Below are 12,718 nucleotides of genomic sequence, written 5' to 3'. Positions count from 1 at the left end.
TCAACATGACCAAAGGTTTCACAATGTTACAAGGCCTTAAAGCATGCTTTTCTGCCGATCTCATGCAAGAAATCGACACATCACCCCGGTGATAGGCTGAAAACTTTGATACCGTGGCATTATCAAATGCACCTCTCAACAACACCTCCAACGACGAGACGTAATAGTGAGCGAGTACACTCAACTCTTTACTTCAGATACGAGAGGCAACTACCGTTTAGAGCCCTTCAGGGGCTTGGGCTGAACAGAAAAACCTGGCCTGCCCCGGCCCGAGGCCCGGTCGGGTGCAGCAATTTTTGCCGGGCCTGGGCCGCGCCCGTTCTTTGGCGTACAAACACGGGCCGGGCTCAGGGCTGTTTACTGATGCGCCTGAGCCGGACTCGGTGCTTTTGCAGTGAACGTGTACTTCGACTGAACGCTCGCCTGTTATGTTCTTATAGGTTCAACAAACAACAGGTCGAGACAGGGGCAGTTTAGACTATTTCCAGAGTGCGAACTTACTAACCTTCGGTGATATGTAATCATACACGCTGATAGATGAGAAAATAAAAATAAAACAAAGCGTAAAGTATTTCTTGCATACAGCGTGTATATTTCTTGCATACAGCGTGTATATCTTTGCATATTCTTTAACCTCATTTACACCAATTTCAAGGCTGTTACGTTCTGAAGCACTGAAAGTCTTAACGACACGGGACGTTTTCTTGCTGGCTTCGTAGTTTGGCGAAATCTTTATGCACGAAGCATAAGGACTGCGTCCGCACAAAAAATAAACATTTTTCTTTTATCATTCGGAAAAGCTTGAGGAGAACAGAAAATGTTTTGATGCTAGTACTTAATCTCTGAGTGCATCAAACACCTCCTTTCCAGCACCCGCCTTGGTTCGGTAATGTCCCACAGTCAGTACTAACGACTCTCATGTTTGCTAACGACCGCAGTATTATTTCTACTGTTTCGTCTTAGTACTCCCCCTGGTTTCCCAGAGCGTAGAAGCTGCGCGTGTGGGCCTGCCTTGGAGGTTGCATCCAATGAATGCTTAGCTGATAGCACCAGTTCTGCGCTTCCTCTTCTTTGGATCTTCATGTTGATGCTAAGCAGATGTCCTGATTATTGTACGGCCCAATATTTATGAAAGTTCTCTCTTTATTCATTCAAGTGCAGAATTTTCTTTGTTTTTTTGCGCAACGTTGTATGCGCAAAAGCTCTCTAAGCTAATTCTCTAAGATACTACAGCATCGTTAAGGCTCTATTTCAACGAACTATGCGGCCTGAAGAATAACAAAATAAGTTTTTTTCCAGTCACCACAAATACAAGAAAACGTTCGGTTTCTACGAAACGCGAATGAGATTGCCTCTTTTTTTATAACAGAATATCCACCATCCCTTATTAATAAACAAGGGGACGTCGAATACAGTGCATCACAATTCATGCAACGCACGCCGATAATGCAACGCTAAAGTCATATGCTCAGTTGTCTTGTGCGCCCTGTCTTCTGTGCCTTTTTTCTCGAAATGCGTTTTTCTGCAATTTTCTTTCACAACCCTTCATGAACCACAGTTACGTCACCGCGCCACTTGTAGGAGCTGTTCCGAAAAGAATTGGAACACGAAGGCGGCTCGAAAGGCGGGTGCGTATTATACGGCCTCTCATTACGTCCACAGATTCCACTGGATGCACTATGAAGCTGCGTCCCCATTAAGAACTAGTCGCGTGTTGTTATCAGCAAACAGCTCTTTTGTCTATTCAGCTTGCTGACCTCAGATCTGGCTAGCAAAAGCTATTCAGTGCACAAGAACTCCTTCCGGTCGGCGTGCGTTTAAAAAAAAGTTGAGGAAGCATAATTTTAGAGTACAGGTTTTGGGAAGCTTAGCAGAGTTTGTGCTTATTGGAATTTCCTCTGGAGCACCAAGCTAAAGGCGACAGCACATTCACCGGTATTTACGTCAGACAAGAATTCGGAACACTGTGAAGGTGTGAAAGATACCGGATTGTTCAGTCCTCATAGCTCCAGTTTACCAGAAACAAAAGCTCCAAAAAACATCTTCACCGCCAACTGTCTAGAACAAAACCAAAGGCAAATGAATCTGGGTAGAAGCTAGTGAAACCAGAAATGGGCATCAGCCAAATAAATAGTAAGGCTCAATGCAGCAGAGTACAAATCGAGAAGCTGACTATCTGTGGGCACACTGGAATAACGTGTCTCCCTAAAAGAGACTTAGAGAACTATGCTTATGCTACACGAAGCCTTTGTCGCCAAATTCACGGAATAATTGCATTGGTAACATCTCGTATGTGGAGTCTTTTTTTTTCTGCGCCCAACTCGGACGTGCCCCGTGAAACCCGCTGCTCGAGAAATAGCGGGGGTTTTTATTCACAGCAAATAGCACCACTTTATGACACCTGCAGTGCCCAGTTGGAGCGGAAATGATTTCACTGGGCTACGAAAAACTCCTGTCGTCAGCTGCTTGGTTCGCAACAAATACGAGGCCACAGATTGAGCCACTAGAGGCTAGAGTTTCGCTTGCAACAAATAGGTTATTTCGACGTAGTGGAGTTAGTATCGAACACGTATGAATTCTTTCGATATAAAATCGCTAGGAAGGGATTAGTAATATAAAAAATACGAGTAAAACTGTAAGAAATAAATTAAAATATTAACGCTTTAATTTTCAAGGCAAAAAACGCCACGCAAATATGAGCGTTGTTGAAGAGACATAAAAACAGTAACCAATCCATTAAAGGAAGCTGCTGAATACTGCATTATTTCTTTATTGTGGTAGGTAATCAGGCTATACTGTCTGCACGTTAATCCTGTTTTCCACGATATTTTCTGCAGGAAAATTAGGACTGTGAACTCATGCAGGAGTGCTTCTTTTGGCGTTGCCACACGTAGACCCTCATTAGACCTGAAGATAAACACTTTCTCGTTAGCACTCTAAGAAGAGCTCGCCAGCGAGCAAAAGTTTTACCAGCCGATAAACAAAGACGTTAACTGCATTGAAGACGCCGGCATATAATTTCCGCACCGCTTCCGTTTGGCAAGATTTAAATCCCTTTAATGCGTTAGTTATGAACCAAATAGAAGAAAAGCGACTGTTCAATTGAACATCTAGACTTGGAGTGCCAGCTGACTACGACGAACTTGAATACCAGGGAACCTAATGTAGGGAAAGTACAGTCACACTGGAAAGGCCCATTTCCTCAGCAGCAGTTCACGCTGCCTCACCGCATAAACATATCGGTCTTTGCTATAGCACTAGTGTATAGGCCGGAAGATCGCGGCTGGAGCAGGACAAGACTAATGGAAGAATAACTTGGACGTAGTGAGGCTTATTATTATAGTGCTTTACTCAGCCCACTGCGTTTTATATACACGTCCAGTTCTTTTGACCTTCACATCTAAGAGACTGAAAAAAAAATATAAAGTTAAGGCCTAGATGTGCACCGTACAGTATGATATACTACCACTTTCTCGATAAAGCCGAACATTTTCTACAACCTCAGTCTTGAAGCGCGCAAAGAAGAAGTTTACCTGGCGAGGGTAACGTTTTTGCGCTGTTCGAAAAAATAAACAGCAGTGAAAAGACAAAAAACTCAGCGAGGATGGGAGACACTGGACATATACAACGTAGTGACTAGGCATGAAGCATGTTATCTTAGTTCAATAGAACAGAAAAGAGCATTGCGAAGTTGTAAATTTCAACCATAGTGAGCAGCCTTGATAAATTATTCGGCATTAAGAAATACGTTGCAGCCATCGTAGCAAGCTTTACCTAGCAAGAAATGTATTCGGAATTTTTTAGCGATCATTAGTTCACGCAGAGCAAATGCTCGAAAGGCTCGCTGAAAATATCGGCATAGCAATCAGTAAAGAAAGCAAAACTCAAAAGACCGCTCTAATCGGCGAGTCCAGAAAGAGGACCGCAAACGAGCAGGCGGCACAGTTCTGTGGTACAGGCTACAGTAATAGTAATAGTACCGCAATAGTAAAGGTATCTCGAGAAGGAGTATTCTATCGCTCAAAAATACCTTGCTTACAAAATGCGAAAGCAAGAACTCAATATGGAACACAAACAATGTATAACACCCTTAATAATTTCTTCTAAGCATCCAGATACACTGCAGGTTAAAAGCCTTTAGCGTGTATACGAGCTTAGTGTCTATAATTAAGCCAGACACGAGGAAACAAATCACGAGGGAAAAAATAACTGATGATGTAGTAAACGATCAATATAGAACTTTTTTTAAACTCCTCTGAGAATGTCATATTTTGCTTCAAATGTAGAAACCTAGGACAGCGTAGGGAGATAATTGACAGCCTTGGGAACCACATCGATTGAAATCGAAGGGATGGAAGAGAGAATTTGGCTGGATTCAGGCAAGCTCTCTCGCGAAATAAAGAATTAAATATACGTCGGCAGAGCTCGAAAATCCCAAACCTCCCACATGAGATAAAACTAGCGCAAAAGTTGCATTGTATCGTATGGCATATTGTCACGTAGTGGTGACGGCAGTCGAAGCAGCGATGAAGACGGACGAAAGGGTCTTCAAAAAGAAAACTGTTATTGGGCTGACTTGCACCCAAAATGCACTGAATCACTCGGCGGCGGCGAAGCGACAAGCGTGCTCGGCGGTCGTCGAACAGAATGCTCGCCGCTGTCGGCAGTGCTCAATTTAAAGCTGATACCGAACTTTCGAGATAAAGAGTGCAAAGTTTCTAGAACATTCCGGAACAACGTAGAATCAGCTCTGCCTGGCTGCGATCAATCGAGACAAATCTAGTCGTGCCTTGAGTCGCAAACAAAGCGATTAAGTGGTGTGGCGGCACATTTGAAAAACGAACACTGCAAATATTCGCGGCATTACTCCCATCTCAGAGAAGCAGCGACACTATGCATTAAAACAAATAATGTGACTTGTAAGCGAAAAAAAACGGATCTTGCGAAAATAGAGCATGTAAATGCAGCGGCCTTTAGGGCGCATAATACGGCTTCAGACGGACTACATGGACAACTTCTGGTCGTACGCGGCTTCGCTGTGATGCAGTCATTGCGTCAGGGATGACTTCACACCCAGCTCACCTAGCCGACGAAGAACCTTGTACGGGCCGAAAGAGCGGCGCAAAAGCTTTTCACTCAATCCACGGCGGCGAATGGGCGTCCAAAGGCAGGCATTATCTCCTGACTTGTATTCCGCGTTGCGTCTTCGTAGGTTGTAGCGTCTGGCGTCGGACCGCTGCTGATCTTTGATCCGTAATCGGGCAAGCCTTCGAGCTTCTTCTGCGCGTTGAAGGCAGGCGGCAACATCGACGTTCTCTTCTTCTGTAACGTTGGGCAGCATGGCGTCTAGCGTGGTCGTGGCCTCCCTGCCATGGACGAGCCTAAAAGGCGTCATCTGGGTGGTCTCCTGCACTGCGATGTTGTAGGCGAAGACGATGTAAGGCATGATGACTTCCCAGGTTTTGTGTTTGGCATCGACATACATGGCGAGCATATCGGCGATGGTTTTGTTCAGGCGCTCGGTCATTCCGTTGGTCTGTGAATGGTATGAAGTTGTCCTCCGGTGGCTGGTTTGGCTGTAACGCAGGATGCCTTGCGTTAGTTCCGCCATGAATGCTGTTTCTCTGTCCGTGATGAGCACATCGGGGGCGCTGTGTTGAAGAAGAATGCATTCCACGAAACATTTGGCGACTTCTGCTGCTGTTCCGTTCGGTAGGGCTTTTGCCTCGGCGTAGCGGGTGAGGTACTCGGTCGCTATGATGATCCACTTATTTCCAGATGTTGACGTTGGAAAAGGGCCAAGAAAGGCCATGCTGATCTGGTGAAAGAGCCTTGAGGGAGGTTCAATGGGATTCAGAAATCCTTCTGGGCGTGTAGGAGGGGTCTTTCGTCGCTGACAATCTCGGCAGAATTTCACATTGTGTTCGACATCGGCAGACAGTCGGGACCAGCAACACTTGTCTTGAATGCGGCGGAGGGTGCGAGTAAACCCTAGATGTCTAGCTGTCGGATCGTCGTGTGAAGTGTGTATAACTTCTTCTCGGAGATAAGCAGGTATAACAAGGAGGTAGGCTGTTTTGCTGGCTGCAAAGCTCTTCTTCACGAGGGCCTCATTCTGCACCCAGAAGGAAGACAGTCCTCGCTTGAATGAAACGGCAGGTGAAGAAACCTTGCCTTCCAGGTACTCGATGAGGAGTTTTAGGTCGGAGTCAGAGCGTTGCTGCTGGGCAAAAGAGCTGGGGTTGATGGGTCCCAGTAAGGGGTCCTCATCGTCGTCCGGCGGCGGTGTATCTACAGGGGCTCGTGAGAGGCAATCGGCGTCAGATTGCTTGCGTCCGGACTTGTAAACGACGGTGACGTTAAACTCCTGGAGTCGCAGACTCCATCGAGCGAGTCGGCCAGAGGGTTCCTTCAAATTTGCGAGCCAGAACAGCGCGTGGTGATCGCTGACCACCTTGAATGGTCGTCCGTACAGGTAGGGGCGGAATTTTGACGTGGCCCAGATGATGACAAGGCACTCCTTCTAAGTTGCCGAATAGTTAGCCTCGGCCTTGGAAAGAGAACGGCTAGCGTATGCGTTGACCTTCTCCAGCCCGTCGCTTTTTTGAACGAGAACGGCACCTAGGCCCGCGCTGCTTGCGCCGGTATGAACTTCAGTATCGGCGTTTTCATCAAAAGGCGCGAGGATCGGTGGGGACTGTAAACGACGCTAAAGTTCCTTGAAGGCTTCTGCTTGCGTCGCTTCCCATTTAAACGGCACGTTTGTTTGCGTCAGTTTGGTCAGGGGCTCGGCGATGCGTGAAAAGTTTTTCACAGATCGTCGGTAATATGCGCACAGTCCGAGAAATCTGCGCACTGCTTTCTTATCGGCCGGCACTGGAAACTGTTCAATAGCAGCTGTTTTCTGCGGGTCCAGGCGTACTCCTTCCTTGCTAACGATGTGGCCTAGAAAGAATAGCTCCTCGTAGGCAAAGTGGCACTTCTCTGCCTTCAAGGTTAGGCCAGATGACTTGATGGCGTCTAGTACTGTTGTCTTTTCAGGTGCTCTTAAAAGTTCGAGGCGAAGACAACGACGTCCTCTAAATATGCCAGACACATTTCCACTTCAGGCCTGCCAGCACTGTATCCATTATTCGCTGAAACATCGCTGGTGCGTAACAGAGACCAAATATCATCACCTGGAACTCAAACAGCCCATCCGGAGGTATTAATGTTGTCTTCTCGCGATCTTTTTTGTCGACTTCAATTTGCGTAGCCGCTCTTGAGGTGCATCGATGAGAAATATTTGGCGTTGCAGAGGCGGTCCAGTGTGTCGTCGATGCGGGGGACGGGGCAGACGTCCTTCTTTGTTATGTTGTTCAAGCGGCGGTAATCCACGCAGAATCGAAGTGCGCCGTCTATCTTTCTCACTAGAACAACCGGTGCCGCCTATGCGCGGTTTGAAGGCTGGATGACGTCGTCGCGAAGAATTTCTTCAACTTGGTCCAAGATGGCTTGTCGTTCTCCCGGTGACACACGGTAGGGGCTTAGACGGAGAGGTCGGACGTGTTGATCCGTTATAATGCAATGGCAATTGCAATTGGCGTCTGTCGCACCTTCAGCGATGTCGAAAAACACTCACTGTAGCTTTGAAGCAGATTGCGGATCTGGTCTTGTCTGTTCCAGTGCAGGGCTGGGTTGATGTCGAAAGTGGGCGAGTTCCCTTGGTCAGGCGAATCTTCTGCGGAGGGGTCGGAGAGGGCGAAGGAGTCTCATACGTCGTATATTTCGTCGAAGAATGCAATCGTCGTTCCTCTATTAATGTGTCGGTATTCTTCGCTGAAGTTAGTCAGCAGTACTCCGGTCTGACCTTTGCGGAAATGTGCGATGCCTCTTGTGATGCTGATTCCTCCGTCTAGAAGCAACTGCAAGTTGCCCTCGATGATGGCTTCAGCCTTAATGGCTTTCATGGCGCCTACAGTCACGATAACGCTTTAACTGGGTGGGACGCTCACTTCTTCCTCCAGGATACTCAGGGCAACGTGATTTTCCCGAGTTTTCATCGTAGCGATGGCTTCGCCCGTCGAAAGCGTGATCAGCTTGGATCGCAGGTCAGTGATCGCTTGATGGTCATTAAGGAAATCCATACCCAAGATCACTGAGTGAGAGCATTGCGGTAGCACAACAAAATTCTCAGGATAGGTATGTCCTTTGACAGTCACTCGCGCTGCGCATGGTCCTTATGTCATAACGAGGTGGCAACCTGCAGTGCGAATTTTTGGACCGTCCGAAGCCGTTGTGACTTTTCTCAGCTGCGCAGCGAATGTTTCATTCATCACCGAGTAACCGGCTCCTGTGTCGACTAGAGCGGTAACTTTCCGGCCGTCGATAGTCACTTCTAAGTCGGAGGTCTCGGCTCTTGCATTGTTTGTCGCTCTTGGCGTTGGGTCACGGCTTCGTCGCGTATGCGAATCGCGGCTGGGCCGTGTGGTCGAAGCTCTTCTGGTTGGCGGCGTCGTTTTCATGTCAGCTTGCGTCGTGGTCGGGGTTTTCATTGTGTGCGGCGTCGGTGCAGTGAGTGTCGGTTCTTCATGCGGCGTCGCGGGTTCAGCGTCTTAATGGGGAGCGGTCCGTGGAGGATCTTCGGCGTTTCGCTCGTGAGCAACCTCACCTCCAGTGGTTGCTGCCTTTAGTTCTCCCTACGGGGGCTGGGAGACCTTCCTCGTACCGCGGCTGCGTAGCTGCTGCGTGGCGATGCAAAGCGCGAGGTTGCCGGCGATGGTGAGCGCGAAAAGCGTTTCGGCGTGTACTCTTTCGACGCAGGTACTCGTCGATTTCCTGCGGACGTTGTCCGAAGCGTGGTCGTGGGGCGTAACGACAAATTCTCGAGGACTGATACGTCGGTACGGGCAGTGACGAAGAATACGGCCAGCCTCACCACAATGGAAGCACAACGGCCGGTTGGCGGAAGTCCTCCAAGCGTCGCATTTCCTGGGGCTTGAGCGTCGGTCATATGCTGGGCGGGCGGGGGCTGGGAGGCGGCGTTGTGGAACAAGTGGCTCATCTCGGGAAGGACGTGAGGGTTGTCGTTGGGGCTGAGCAGTCCTGACTGCAGCGCCATAGGTCATGGCTTGCGGTTCTGTGGCCGTCGGGGTGCCATGTGCCTGTTGCACTTCTTCCCGTACCACATCCATCAGAGTCGCTGCTTGTAGGTGTGGGGAGGATGGCAATAACCGGCGTAGCTCCTCTCGGACGATTTCGCGGATAACTTCTCGCAAGCTGTCGCTGGTGGTGGCCGGCGTGTCCGAACAAATTGCACAGACAGAGGAAGAGCGGTTGTACTGCCGAGGTCGGATGTCGAGGGTCTTCTCAATCGTGCAGGCTTCTTGCATGAATTCCTCTACTGTTTTTGGCGGCTGGGCTACCAAAGAGTTGTTCTCTTACGCCGCGCAATAAAAACTGAACTTTCTTTTTCTCAGTCATCTCGGGGTTGGCGTGGCGAAATAGGAGCTTCATCTTCTCGACGAAGCCGCAGGACGGGCTCATTCGGAAGCGGGATCCTCGACTCGAGGAGTCGTTTGCCTCTTTCTTTCCTCACGACACTGGCGAATACCTTCAATAGTTCTCTCTTGAATAGCTCTCATGTCGTAAGGGACGACTCGTAGTTTTCGTACCACGTGCGTGCGGAGCCATCCAATGAGAAAAACACGTGTCCAATTTTTGCCGCGTCATCCTACTTGTTGAATGACACCACGTGCTCAAATTGGTCCAGCCATTCTTCAGGGTCTTCGTCTAGGGATCCATTGAGAGCTGGCGGCCCCCGCGGCTGCTGCAGTATGATCGGTGTCGACATCTTCGGTGAGGTTGCGGTGCTCGTAGCAGCGTGTTTTCGCTGTCTGGTGCGGTCCGGCAGTTTCCCGAACTCAGGCTCCCCTCCCTGGAGACGTCGGCTAGCTCGCTGAGCTGCTGGCTCGTCCTCGGGTGCGAAGCGCTGAGGGCTGGCTTCACAACTTGAAGGGGGCGTCCGGAACATGGAAGGCCACCCTGCACCTCCACCAGATGCCACGTACTGGTGACGGCAGTCGAAGCAGCGATGAAGATGGACAAAAGGGTCTTCTAAAAGAAAACTGGTTTTTGAGCTGACATCCACCCAATATGGACTGAATTAGTCGGCGGCGGCGAAGCGACAAGCGTGGTCGGTGGCCGTCGAACAGAATGCCCGCCGCTGTCGGCCGTGCTCAATTTAAAGCTGATAGCGAACTTTCTAGATAAAGCGTGCAAAGTTACTAGAACATTTCGGAACAACGTAGAATCAGCTCTGCCTGGCTGAGATCAATCGAGATAAATCCAGTCGCGTCTTGCGTCGCAAACAAAGCAATGAAGTGGTGTGGCGGCCGATTTGAAAAACGAACACAGCAAATATTCGCGGCAATATTGAGATTAACTTTGGAAAGCAGCTAATGCGTTTCGAGAGACGACATAGTAGAGAGCTCCATCTATATTATGACTATGTGGATTTCTTCAACGTACACCGACAAAAGAGAACACTAGTTATACGCGGACCGGCGTTAACTACAAAATTTATTTCCATTTTCTCAGTAAAATTGCAATCACTGTAAATTCCGTAAATTCGTGTCCGTAAATTCGGTATAATTTCTCACTGTTGCCTGCGATATTTCAATGAAGTGCCAACAAGGGCGGGATTCGAATCTATAAATGCGCTTTTAGTTATCTGATTCTCGGCGCTGGATAGAAAACAAGGTTTTTTATATAAATTCTTTTAAAATACCTCTGCTTTCTGAGGAATCCTCGAATTTTTGAATTGTCGAAGATTCCATTTGCTATAGCTCCTTGTTTTCTTTAGCATAACTGAAGGTTTTACTCTTTTTTTGGAGCTCACTTAATAGGTACCAGAAGGAACAAATGAATATGATTGTAGTATTGCTATTATAAAAAAAAATCAGGGGACGCTTGAAAAACCTTGTGATGGGCAGTTGCTTCCAGAACGGTCTGCTGCTGACAAATTAAACGAACGATTGCTGTCAATATGGGGTTAAGTCAATCGAAGATGCCTATCTTTCCGATCTTTCCTTCGGGGTACGTGAATAGAGTTCTGAGCAAAGACTGACATTAAAACAAGCTGACAAGAGCCAGCTAGAAACCTCGCGCTTGCAAGTTTACGAAAAAAGCGTAAAGACACAATGGCGAGAGCTGAGGATTTCGTCCTCTCCTCTGCTCTCGCCCTTGTGCCTTTGCGCTTTTTCATCATTAGCTACCAACAAGATCACAATTATCACCATTTTCGGCAGGCAAGGTAGTCGAAAATTGAAAAAAGAGATTTGAACCCTGAGCTGCACAATCACCTATAGCAGAAGGTGCCACGAGGACACAATTTATACACGAGCACCTGACATAAGCTAATTGAGATTTTCACTATTGCGTGCCCAATGTGCTTGTTCCGTTATAGCATTGCACAATAAATGTTGCCAGCATGCAGGTAACTATCCATCTGGGATGTTTCAAATTTATAAACCAATTAAACACGGCACGTATTGAACCTTGTATAACCCGAAGCTCAATCCTGAGAGACTCAAAATGTATGGAGTAGCGTGGTAAACTACCATCTCTTGATATTAGTCGGAAACGCTTGTGAAGGTTCAACTTTATACAAACGTACTGCTAGGAGAAGCTTGTTGCAGCTGCGAGTATGGAGTGGCACATGGACAGTGTTGTTCATGTCACCTGAAAGGCTTTAGAGTCCAGGCGTCCTTGGTAATAGAAATTGATGAAAGACGCGCTTTCAGCGCTACTGCCGTGACATAATCTGCCTGACCATCCCACTGCATTGGAACGCCTCTCCCATGTCCCTCCAGTTAACCCTGTCTTTTGCCATCTGCGCCCACCGTATCTCCCCAGACTTCTACACCTCATCCGCCCACCTAACTCTCTGATGCTCCCTGCTACGCATGCCTTCTTTTGGAATCAATTCCGCCTCTCTTATTAAGTACCAGTTGTTATTCTGCCTTCGCATTACTTGCTCTGTCTAAGCCCATTTCTTCGTCTTGATTTTGACAAAAATGTAGACCGCGTTTGTTATTTCACCCACTCTGCGCTCTTCAGGTCTCTTTCCTTTGCACCTATCATTTTTATTTCCATAACTGGATGTGTTGTCTTTAAGCTGAAGCGTTTCCGTTAGCGTCCACGGTTGCGCCTCATAATTAAGTACTGGTAACATACAGCTGCAGTGAGATTAACGCGCATTCCGGCCCGCGAGCATACAGAGGTTCTAACGAGACAACTGGAAAAAGGCGCAGAGACCAGATGTGCCGCCATTTTATACGGATTGCAATTATTACCTTGATATGAATTCAAATCTCTCCAATAAAACCGAGGCTGTCTTTCGAGCTCAAAGTATACATGATCAGGCCTTAAGATTTCAAAGCGACACCTTGAAAGGCGCCGCCCCTTTGATCTCTGTAAAACTACATGTTGACGAAACCGCAAAAGAATGCAAGGAAATAAATTAGGGGGAGGTAAACGTTGAACTCGGTAGAGGGGGCAAGGGCTAGGAGCGAAATGAGATACCTATTATTGAGCATCAGGCTAGTTATTGTTTGGCGCCAAACACGTGAGATCCTGAGCCTCTTCGTATCTCTGTGTCCCTGGAAAAATGATGATTTGATAGTATGATGTGAAGAATGAATAACTCAAAATAAAAATAAACAGTATTACTAAAGAG

Source organism: Amblyomma americanum, chromosome 9, assembly GCF_052857255.1.
Source record: "Amblyomma americanum isolate KBUSLIRL-KWMA chromosome 9, ASM5285725v1, whole genome shotgun sequence".
In the NCBI taxonomy this organism is placed as follows: Eukaryota; Metazoa; Arthropoda; class Arachnida; order Ixodida; family Ixodidae; genus Amblyomma; species Amblyomma americanum.
Note: the sequence above shows the minus strand (reverse complement) of the source record.